A 13,076-nucleotide genomic window follows, 5' to 3' on the forward strand; every position below is an offset into this window, starting at 1 on the left:
AGAGAGAGAGAGAGAGAGCTAGAGAGAAGGATCGAGATGATGTTTAGATGGTGGTGATGAGTCAAGGGTGGTGGCGTTAGTAGAGGATGGTGGCGGTCTACGGTGGCAAGGGTGACGGTTTGATTATGGTGACGTTCATGGTGATCAAATGGACAAGATGGTTAATCGGCAATCAAGGTGATAGAGTGAAAGGGGGAGGATGGTCGTGGTTGTAAGGGTTCATTTTAGAAATAGGAAACATGTGAGGGTTTCATTATGATGGTGATGGTGATGATTGGTGTTAGATAGTTGTTTTGTGGTGTTCTTCGAATATATAAAACTGAGGTGGGTTTGTATTGCAACTTAAAGCAAACAATTAATGGTTGTGTGTAGGTGTATATGTAACATTCATGTTCCACGTGATTTTTGTCGATATCGAATATTATCATTTTAAAGTCAAAATATGCTTAGTGTAAAATTAACAATAAAAAATATCAAGTGTCATGAGTACAAATAAAGGGGCCGATTGATAGACTATTAGGAGTGGAATGCGTTTATTTTCAATTTGCTCATCCTCAAACATCAAATCTTAAGATGCCATCTATAGTGGTAGACTATTAGTAATAATGTAGATGAATGGTTACTGGAAAATGCATGATTACATAAATATAATATATATTATAATACATAAAGCAATAATATAATAATATTAGTTAATAATAATAATAATTAAAGAAATAAAAAAAACGTGTGAAAAGAAGTTGTTAGTATTCATATATAATATTTGTGTCGACACTTTACACGGGTGATATCTCGTGCTCCGTTAATAATCGATGGCGGATAAAAGTCTTCGGAAAAATCTCAAATTTTTAGATTAACTATATTTATTTATTTTGGTCATTATGGTATGAAATTCAATCATTAATTTAATAAATAAAAATTACATCAATTGTCCCTCTCATTTATAGGTAAAATATAAAAAGTGTTGAAATTTATTAATTAGCTTCTAAATACATTTTTAGAAAGCCTAAAATTTATAGAACTCATTTTCGGATCACCGTTTATTTTAAAATTACATAAGTTTCTTTTTAACTCGTTTATTATCAATCGAAACATCAAACGAGTATTACCATCATTTAATATTTATTTTTAACATACTTTATTTATATATATAGATATATTTTAAGTTATGATTATTATAATATCCTATTTTTATTTTATTAATGTTTAATAACAACAACATATAATACTTCAAATTATATTTCGAATTATTATTTATATATACATACACACATATCTATTTACAATTAATTGTTCCTGAATCGTAGAGAGCAGTCGAAGGTCAATTGAATATATGAACATCGTTTCAAAATTTTCTAGACTCATCATTACATACTTTGCTTATCGTATCAAAATCATACAAAGATTAAGTTTAAATTTGGTCAGAAATTTCCGGGTCGTCACAGTACCTACCCGTTAAAGAAATTTCGTCCCGAAATTTGATCGAGGTCGTCATAGCTAACAATAAAAATATTTTCAAGACGAAATTAGAGCTTTATTATCATAGAGTAGTATAGATGAAATATTTTGATTACTCGAAGAGTACGAATGAAGCTGTCTCAAAAGATTGAGATCGAGATTTAACTTTTGACGTAGTCACGGTAGATTTTTGGAATTCAAGGGATTTAAAGAAAATCTATGAGATCTATAAGATCTGATTCTTCGGTACATGAGGAAATTAGGATCTCTTTAATTAAATGCGGTGATCTGTCTCGATTTTCTCTATCGGGTATTTCACTATAAATCCACTCCCTTCGTTTCCTTTATATTTTGGAGTCCCATCCTTTTGTTTTTCCTCTTCCCGACTTTAAGTCAAGCGAATAATGGTTCAGAATTTCGTAAGTACGAAGTTCAAATGAACATGACTAATGTTCTAAGAGAGAGTTTGTAATAGCACGATTTTGATTGGTTAAATTACCAGAATTCAAGAGTAAGATAGGACTATCAAGAAAATACATTCTTGATATGTTTGAAGATGAAGTAGAATGTAAGAGTCGTGTACCATGACACATGATGATGTTATAATCTATGAATCATCACGTTCCATTAGAAACTCATCCTGACTTACTATAATATAATTACGTTGAACAAGTGTCATTATATTATACTAACTCATGCATCAATTTCCAACACTACTTCAAAATCATTCATAATTCAAACTCAAATTTTAAAGAAATTTAGAAACTAAAGTAGTTTCCTTTATGATGTAATGTAGATAGCACGAAGAGATAAATAATTTCGGACGAGAATATTTATGAAAATATCTTCAGAAATATCGAAGATATTTATGATGATACTTTGAAATTTCTAAGTTCGATGGTTAATGGAGAAAGATTTTCTGCAAGATTTTAATATGTGTATGGAGCAAGATATTCGTTGAAGGTTTCATCGGACCCAGAATTACCTGGTTTCTTTGAATATATGGTATGGTCCTTGTATTTGGCCTTGGTCTCCTTCATGGTTTGCTCAATCTATTTTTCAGTACCAAATTTTCTATCGAGCGCTCCTAACACTCCCTTCTTTATTATCAAACTTTTGGCCGTTTAGACCATCTACAATTTTTCCGTTTCATCTGCATCTAATGCTATGATATCTGAATCATCGGTTATCAATCCGTGGTAGTTTCAGGAGAATTGTGTTTTTAGATGATTAAACGCTGATGGTAATATGGTGGAATATAAAAGGTTCCCCGGTAACAATAAAAGAGCACATATATATCAAGGTTATAATATGGTTGTTTCGAACGAAAAGTCGAAGTTGATTTGCTGGAGCTGTGATAAAATTGGCTAATTTGGAAAGGGATTGTACGGCTATTGTCGGTAATAACAACGCCAAAGAAGCTAGCGCAGATACGTGTTAAACGTTTACTCAGGTTCCAAGTGTTTTTCAGGTGCATAACTATATGCATAAATCTTTTCTTCCTTAGATGAAGTGCGGTTGGTTCATACTCTCGGTTAAGGTGTTTTCAGGAATCATGAAAGGTTTGAACGCGGATTGTAATCGTCAAGATACAAATGAGGTTTAAGATGAAATCAATTGGCAAACTTGAAGAATTATTTAGTTTCATATGTTATAATCAGTATTTTAATTCTTTTTAATTGTCCAATATTATTCGTCCACAGTCGATAGTCCACAGTTAACAGTCCAATCATTCATATATAGTTTAATATATAATATTCAAACTAATTAATACATATCGTGACCCGTGTACATGTCTCAGACTCGATCACAACTCAAAGTATATATATTATTGTAGAATCAACCTCAACCCTGTATAGCTAACTCCAGCATTACTGCATATAGAGTGTCTATGGTTATTCCAAATAATATATATAGTTGCGTCGATATGATATGTCAAAACCTTGTATACGTGTCCCGATATTTAAAGTGCGTAAAATAAATAATAGAAATTAAATGACGATAAATAAAATTAAGATAATTAAATTGCGATAATTAAATTGCGATAATTAAATTGCGATAAATAAACTGCGATAAATAAAATGTAATCAGTTAGCTAGGAACAGTTAGCTGGAAACAGTTAGCGTGGATTCTTAACAAATTTTTATTTTTTTTTATAGTTAATTTGTTTGTTTCTATCAAATTTTTATTTCGTCAAATGTGTTCTTCATTATGCCACTTTGTTGGATTCTGATAGGTCAAAATCCAAACATGAAACTGAATGAAAATGGTTATTCTACGGTGAACAGATTCGTATATCTGTGGATGTAAGTAGCATAGTAAATGACTGTTGAATCAGATTGGAAGAATGTACAGTGTAACTTATTAATGTGAAATCTAAATATTCCTCGGGTATTACCTACCCGTTAAAATATTTTCACCATTAACACTTTGTACAAAAGAATTTTTAATTACAATCTTTATGAAAATATATGTACATATATATTTTCTTCAGATATAATCATGGATTTAATGAGTCAATATGATATTAAACTCATTTGGTTTATGGTTTAAACTAGAGTACATAATCTCTAAAACATTAGTGGTTACATAACCATCATGTCGAACGAAGATAAATGATGTATAACGATACGTAGAATGAAGATCATACTCGAAGTACAGATAGTGATATTGAGGCGTGTGATGTTGACGCTTATGTTATCGGTGGTACTTGTGTTGATGTTGGTGCTACAAGTGTTGTTGGTGTTGAGGTTGGTGATGATGTTGGTGTAGTAAGTATAGCTTGTAAATCACGCACCATTCTTGTCAGGGTTTCTATCCTACCCTCTATCATTTCTATCCATCCACTCATCTGATTCGATAGATCTTGATTATCAATTCGAAGTTCCCTAACTTCTTCTAATATTCCCCTTCGATTGGTATTCGGAAGTAGAGGTAGAATATTTTCTGAGATTGCAGTAACGCGACCTTCGAGGTGGAAAACTTTAGCAAGAAGGGTGAATACAGTGTTGCGCATAGGTTCACCGGTGAGTACATCATTTTCTCCGATGTTAGGAGGTAAGTTTGGATCGCGGTAGGGCTCGCCTTCTTCATTTCTCCATCGAGTGAGTAAGTCTCGGACCCACCCCCATCTCCTCCAGAAAGAAAAATAGCTAAATGGTGGAGACACTTCGGGTTCATTGACTTCGGAGTCTACTTCAATACAAATCTCGAAATTGCTTCCGGAACTAATGGAATCCAAACTAGGTGTAGGATCCATCTCTTATGATCAGTTAGAGGATTTTTGATATGAAATGATTTTCGGTTATCGGATAATATTCTAAGTATATAGAATATCTAATATAGTACAGAAGATCCCGTAGATTACGGAGGAAATTAAGGAAACGTGTCAGATAAAGTCTACAGTAACAGATACGCTAAGATATGGATTTGTCTATACACTATTCATGCAATCAATGCAGTAAGATATGTCTAGACAAGGAATAATAAGCAGGCAATTTCCTAAGGATGATAAGTAGAAGATTTTCGACATGAAATGATAAGCAAAACTTTTGACATGCAGACACGGTCGAAGTCCAGACTCACTAATGCATCTAAACAACTATCAGTTAGACACACTAATGCAAGACCTGGTTCGCTAAGATCACCGCTCTGATACCACATGTCATACCCCGTCCTAATCCATCTGGACGAAGTCACCAACATCTGGTCCCATTGCAATGATCGACTCCAAATAATGTCTTTAAAATGAGCAAATGCACAGCGGAAGATTTCTTTCATACCTGAGAATAAACATGCTTTCAAGTGTCAACCAAAAGGTTGGTGAGTTCATAGGTTTATCATAAAACAATAAAATTCATCATTTTGATAGACCACAAGATTTAAATCATGCATGGTACAAATGGGCCCGAATCCTATACCCACCTGTAATGTATATACGATATCTTTTAAATACAGTACATATTTCTAGTGTACGAAATCATCTTTCATAAATCTTAGTAACCGTACACATATTTTGTGCACAAAAATAACATACACATTACCTGTGTATAAAATCATTCTCTCGATACATAACATTCACTTTTCATTGCTTTCATAGCTTGGCTTGGTAACCGACCTTAACATATAATGCGCATAATAATATCCCCAAAACAGAACATCTCGTCTGTATAATAATCATATAAACTTCGAAGTACTAAACACCACGCCCACTAACCCTTCCATCTAGTGAACATTCTGGGTGGGGGTGTTAAACCCGGTAGCTACCTTTAGGATTCGCGTTAATTAGGCGTGCACTAATTCTCAAAATTAGTGATGTTCCCTAATTCTTAGGTTACTAAGCAATAATAATCAGGGGAAAAATATTCATATCAATTGTGGCAATTATCACGTCCACATAATTCAATGGTGGCAATTATCACGTCCACATAATTCATTCGAGGAATGTTTTGCTTGTGTCTATCTCGTCAAACATTTATAAAAGCATTTCATGTATTCGCAGTTTAAAATGTATTTCAAAAGTATTTAATAAAGCAGTTGTAAAAGAAGCGCATGTATTCTCAGTCCCAAAAATGTAAAGAGTAAAAGGGAATCAAATGAACTCACAATACAATATTTTGTAGTAAAAATATCCATTCGACTAAACTGAACAATGCAGGGTTGGCCTCGGATTCACGAACCTGTGAGGTTGCGAGATATAAGGTTGATTCGAGTAGAATTGGGTGGGGTAAGTCCGAGAGGAGATGGATAGATAAAGAGTATAGGGAAGATAGAAAAGGTGGCTGGTGTTGTGGGTCTCGGTTGTAGCAGGAACCGAAACATAAAAGAAAAATGGCGGTGGTGGATGAAGGTGGGTTGCGATGGTGTCAATGGTGATACTATGGTCCGAACGAACAACAAAGAAGATGGTGATTAAATGGTTGCTCACCGTGGGAGGTGGTGGTGATTCAAGGTTAAGAGAGAGAGAGAGAGAGAGAGAGAGAGAGCTAGAGAGAAGGATCGAGATGATGTTTAGATGGTGGTGATGAGTCAAGGGTGGTGGCGTTAGTAGAGGATGGTGGCGGTCTACGGTGGCAAGGGTGACGGTTTGATTATGGTGACGTTCATGGTGATCAAATGGACAATATGGTTAATCGGCAATCAAGGTGATAGAGTGAAAGGGGGAGGATGGTCGTGGTTGTAAGGGTTCATTTTAGAAACAGGAAACATGTGAGGGTTTCATTATGATGGTGATGGTGATGATTGGTGTTGGATAGTTGTTTTGTGGTGTTCTTCGAATATATAAAACTGAGGTGGGTTTGTATTGCAACTTAAAGCAAACAATTAATGGTTGTGTGCAGGTGTATATGTAACATTCATGTTCCACGTGATTATTACCGATATCGAATATTATCATTTTAAAGTCAAAATATGCTTAGTGTAAAATTAACAATAAAAAAATATCAAGTGTCATGAGTACAAATAAAGGGGCCGATTGATAGACTATTAGGAGTGGAATGCGTTTATTTTCAATTTGCTCATCCTCAAACATCAAATCTTAAGATGCCATCTATAGTGGTAGACTATTAGTAATAATGTAGATGAATGGTTACTGGAAAATGCATGATTGCATAAATATAATATATATTATAATACATAAAGCAATAATATAATAATATTAGTTAATAATAATAATAATTAAAGAAATAAAAAAAACGTGTGCAAAGAAGTTGTTAGTATTCATATATAATATTTGTGTCGACACTTTACACGGGTGATATCTCGTGCTCCGTTAATAATCGATGGCGGATAAAAGTCTTCGGAAAAATCTCAAATTTTTAGATTAACTATATTTATTTATTTTGGTCATTATGGTATGAAATTCAATCATTAATTTAATAAATAAAAATTACATCAATTGTCCCTCTCATTTATAGGTAAAATATAAAAAGTGTTAAAATTTATTAATTAGCTTCTAAATACATTTTTAGTAAGCCTAAAATTTATAGAACTCATTTTCGGATCACCGTTTATTTTAAAATTACATAAGTTTCTTTTTAACTCGTTTATTATCAATCAAAACATCAAACGAGTATTACAATCATTTAATATTTATTTTTAACATACTTTATTTATATATATAGATATATTTTAAATAATGATTATTATAATATCCTATTTTTATTAAATTAATTTTTAATAACAACAACATATAATACTTCAAATTATATTTCAAACTATTATTTATATATACATACACACATATCTATTTACAATTAATTGTTCGTGAATCGTCGAGAGCAGTCGAAGGTCAATTGAATATATGAACATCGTTTCAAATTTTCTAGATTCATCATTACATACTTTGCTTATCGTATCGAAATCATACAAAGATTAAGTTTAAATTTGGTCGAAAATTTTCGGGTCTTCACAATAGACCCACTCACCGAATACCAGCAACTAACTCAGATAATCTATCACTGAGTGGCTTCCTTATCCTTATCACCTGAACGTAAGGCAAATCAAGTTAGTTTCTGTTCGTTAACACAAAACAGCACAGTACAGAAAACCAGTCATAAAAAGTGTCACTAAAAGTCCACCTAACACTTATGCATTTTCAGAATTTACATCCTGACCATCATAAGTCACACGGACAGCATAAAGGCTAGACATCAACACTTAGTAAAATATTCTGCCCACAAAGATACTCAGTCGACTGACTCACACAGTCGGTCGACTGTGTCCACACACTCGGTCGAGTGTCCTCTCACACGGTCGACTGAGTATAATAAGTCATCAGGTCAGAACTCAGACACACTCGGTCTAGTGTGTCACTCAATCGGTCGATCGTCTACACAGTCGGTCGAGTGTCAGGAGACACTCGGCTAGTGTGTTCATCTGATGAAGAAGATGAACACAGCTACGGGTTTAACCCAGAATTCGCCATTTCTTGCTCTAGAGCTCGTTTCTTACCTCAAAACTGACCAAATCAAGTACACTAAACATCAATAAACACAAACCCACAAGATTTTGACACTAACAACATCAAAATCAACCATTTTGACCCAAATTGCACTTTTAATAAACTTAACACAAAAACCTCATTTTCTCAAAGATTAAAGCTTGAAACACTTTGATTCTTACCTCAATAGATTCAGTAAATCGTAAAGAACAAGATAATACAAAAGATTTGAGCTCTAGAACACCAAATAAGAATCTAGGGTTTGAGAATGAAGAAGAAATGGGTACGTTTTGTTTTAGGAATTTTCTAGAGAGATGGAGAAAAATGAGAGAAGGAAGCTGCACAATACACTTAATTGGGGTTATTATCTCATACCCCATCACACATGGGTATTTACCAATTATCTGATATCTTTCGTACTTAATTTGACTACCTTAACGGAGTCCAAATTAAATAAGCGGACCTGTTCTGTGACCCTTGTCACAAACTGGTCTTAACCAAATAATAAAATAATATAAACTATTCAACTAAAATAAAAAGCATAATTAACCACACAATTATGCCTAAGGGCAAAATAGTCATCTTACATCTAAGCCCTGTCTGAGGATGTTACATCTGTTAATTTTATTTCAGTCATCTCTACACCCTCAAGGAATGTTTTTAGAAGTGGAACAGCTCCTGGATTTCCACCATTTTTTAAGAAGAGAAGGTAAATTGTCCATAAATGTACTTTAAAATATAAACTTTCTCTACTTAATAAGATTTTAAGATTCAGTTCTTGTCAACAAAAAAATTAATAGACTTGTACAAAACTACAAATTGAGAAATCGATACATAGACTAATAAATTTTACCATGTGGGTTACAAAAGCTTTTACCCACACAAAAACCATAACTTGCACTATAAAAGCCCAACACATTCATATGACAGGTAAAATAAATAAAATAAATCTAAAGTCTCATCTATTTTGCAACAACATTTACCTGAACAATGGAATCGGATCCCACAAACACATCTTTATTGATTTTGCCATTTGACCAGCATCTCCACCACGAACCTGTATTCTGCAAACGCAAAAACATCATATACAACATACAATACAATTACAATAATAATCAAATCAAAATCATAATAAATACAAATATTTAATAATGATACAACTATCACAAGATATTTATTCCATCAATGCACTATCTTCTTGATTATCCTAATGTTCTGCTGCTTCGGGGTTCAGGGGTGAGTTAGTAATTGATCCTGCATTCAGAATCATAAAAATAAAAAGTTAGTGACCAATTTTTTTTCTATTTCAAATTTTATATATATATCAACCATAGAATTGCATATAGTTAAGGTTGCAAGAATAGATGACCAGCTCATTTACTTCATCATCTTACAGGTACATTACAGTGTATAGAAACTGACACAGTCAATGCAAGACTATCCATGAAATTAATAAACCATGAAATAGTTAACATAAATTAAAATTAGGTCCTACATTGATTTGTATTCATATTAGATGCCACATCAAGTAAAGAGGGAGCTGTGAGATCCTATTGAATATATCACATTACATTCTTCATAAATAAAAAAATGTAGAATTACTTTACCTCGGTTATTTAAATAGTAGCAAGTCTAGATCGTATTCTTTCTCTATTAATCACAGCCCGTTGCAGCTGATCCTGAATAAGAGTCACCCAAAATTGATAATCATGTATCGACACTTATGCTCGTTTTGCTTCCTTCAGACTGGGATTAATTTTGTTAATCTTGGTTTTGAGATATATCCCAAGCACTACACAAAGTAGCGATTTTTGCAACCTTAAAATACATAAAATGCATAATGAAGTACTATCCTCATCAGGAACATATTTATTACCGATCCCATTTTCTTGCCCTGAAATCTTCCAATAGAAGCTGACAGGTTGTTTTTCCGAAAAGAATCAAGACTAAAAGGTCCTAAATCATCCGTGTTAGCCTTGATAACGTCAATAACCTAAATTATAAATTATAAATAAATATAATAAGATATAAGGTGACATTAAACATAATATCTGGATCAGTACTTTTACAAAATTTCATTATCATGCCTTTTTGTGAACAGGGATCGAACATGCTGTAAAGCCAACTTCGCTCTCCAATCTACATCCTGCACTTCTTTTTCAAGTAAGTACTCATTGATTGATTTTAAAACTTAAACAATGTTATCAAAATGAGACAAAAGCATACCTCTTTCACGATATCCGAAATCACCCTAATTTCACGATATCCGAAATCACAAATTAATTAAAATACAGATTGATAAATTTATCACAACAATATACACTCAACGCTGATGTATAATATTGTAGATAGATAATAATTCTCTACTAATTATACAATACATACAAATCAAAACTACAAAATATGTTCATATAAAGAGGTTATTAGTTTCATACAGGAAAAAACCTAATATAAGAACCCTAATCTGATGAAATCACAATTGACAATATAATTCAACAATTGATTTCACGAAATCAAAAAACAAACAACTTCACAAAACAACTTCATATAAAGAAGCGTGTTTTCCTAAAGGCGATTGAAGATGATTGAAGACGATTGTAGGAGGAGGCGATTGCAATAAAGAAGCGTGTTTTCCTAAATATTAGGATTATTCAAAGTCCCGTGTTTTTTAGACGTATTTTTGTCTGTGTGTGTGTGTGTGAAAAGGTGTTAAGAGTGTAATAAAGTAATCAAACAATTAAGTTAGGTGATTATGAGGTCATAATTTTAAATAAAAAAATTGGATGGTTAAGATTAAGGATGTTAATGATAATAAAAGGCTAGGATTAGTGGCTAAATTTTTAGATGATCTATTTTTACTTTTGTTATTATAATATAAAGAGATTATTATTATTATTATTATTATTATTATTATTATTATGATTATTATTATTATTATTATTGTGCACATCCGCACCTCCTCCGGTCAAGAGCCCATTTTATTTCGATCTTTTCATTTTCAAGATTCAAACATGGATCTCCTGTTTCACAGAAAATTCGGGTCCACTGGTATATGCGTAAGTGAGTATTTTCTTGTATATTTTAAATTTGTTCTTTTGTTATCTTATATATTAAATAAATTTATTGCATTTGGTGTTGTATGTATGAAGTAACTTGCTATTATTAACAAGTGTCAATACTCAACATATACACCTTGACAAAAAGAAGAAATAACTATAATAGAAAAATAAAAATTGCTTACCTTGTGAATCAACAACTATTACAAGGCACATGGTAGGTAAGTTTGTAACTTTTTGTTTTTGTTTTTGTTTGTAACATGTTTTCTTTAAGGAATAAGAAAAGTGAAAAAGTTCCGTACGTAGTTTATACAAGCAATTATTTAGGAAAAAAGCTTTTCTCATATATGAATTGGTAAATGTCCATTCCAATAAATCGTCACTGCAAATACAATAACACATGGGTGTTACAATGAATGATGCGTCTATCCATGATGGAAACATTTGGTCTCAATTCATTGCAATTAGGTACTAGTGGTTTGTCATATTTATATTAGTGGAAACTTGTTATATGGAAGTTTGGAACACTTAAACTAGGTTGCATTTGATGTTCAAATTGTAGTATTTCCTTTTATGCAAAGTGGGTATTGTCCTCTGCTTCAAAATTTGCCATTTGGGGAAACATTAACATACATACATGAACTTTGAATCAATGTATGTATGTTTGTGACTAATTAGCACATGGTCAACACTTTCTTTCTCACAAGAATAAACTGAACATAAGTGATTCACCATTCAAACAAAACATATTTCACTATTGACACTAATACTTTTTGCTATTATTGTTTCTTTCAAGATGAGAATAATGGAAAGTGATAAACATTCAATTAATCATCTTAATTATGATTTTGGATATGTATACCGAAAGGCTACCAACTGTGTCTATACATGTGCTATCTTAGAACGATGAAGTTGAACCAACAAAATAAAATTAAGATGCGTTGCATCGTTCTGAAGATACATGTTCATGAAAGGCAAAAGCAATCATACTTGTATGCGAATAAATATTTATGTGGGGCTTGCACAATATTGTAAAAAAAAAAAAAAAAAAAAAAAAAAAAAAAAAAAAAAACATTCACATACCACATTTGCTATTCAAATTTGTTTTTGTTGCTGTATTTGTGAAACATCAAATGGAAAATTTAACATTTTACTCTTCGTAAATACACACCAACCCACCTGCGGTGAAAACGTTAATTCCAGTGTTTTCACGAAGAAATTATTTTGAAAAAAGTGATGAGTGAGAGTAATATCTAGAATTGTGTCTTGAATTAAAATAATACTCCTTCCGTCCCATTACAAATGTCTACTTACTTTTTGCATATAGTTTTAAAAAATTCCATTAACTTCATATTCCACCAATCATAAACTTTCTCTCTCCACAATAACCTCCTCTGGTCAAAAATTAAAGTGGACACTTCAAAGTTCAAATGAGACGTCCTAAAATAGTAATATGGACACTTTAAATGAGACGGAGGGAGTATTATTTTTGAATTTCTAAAGATTAAAAGAATTGCCAACTTAAAACAGTTAATATTAACAATCATAAGAAAAAATTATTAATTAAGAAAGAATTTTGTAAAATAGAATTTAATTGCCCGACGATATTTAGTTAAAAAGTA

The 13,076-nt window shown here is 32.2% G+C and overlaps 1 long non-coding RNA gene across 2 annotated transcripts; it reads right to left on the reverse strand.

Moving 5' to 3' along the window:
• Positions 1-7,656: 7,656 nt before the first annotated feature.
• LOC139862475 (uncharacterized) lies at positions 7,657-11,069 on the reverse strand. 2 transcript variants are annotated; one of them, XR_011764196.1, is made up of 4 exons: positions 10,275-11,069; positions 10,006-10,190; positions 9,382-9,652; positions 7,657-7,942 (listed from the first exon to the last, which is right to left on the reverse strand). It is a non-coding gene; the product is annotated as an uncharacterized lncRNA (long non-coding RNA). The 2 variants fall into 2 exon arrangements; XR_011764195.1 differs by having other exon boundaries at positions 10,006-11,069.
• Positions 11,070-13,076: the final 2,007 nt, after the last annotated feature.

Source organism: Rutidosis leptorrhynchoides, chromosome 8, assembly GCF_046630445.1.
Source record: "Rutidosis leptorrhynchoides isolate AG116_Rl617_1_P2 chromosome 8, CSIRO_AGI_Rlap_v1, whole genome shotgun sequence".
Classification (NCBI taxonomy): Eukaryota; Viridiplantae; Streptophyta; class Magnoliopsida; order Asterales; family Asteraceae; genus Rutidosis; species Rutidosis leptorrhynchoides.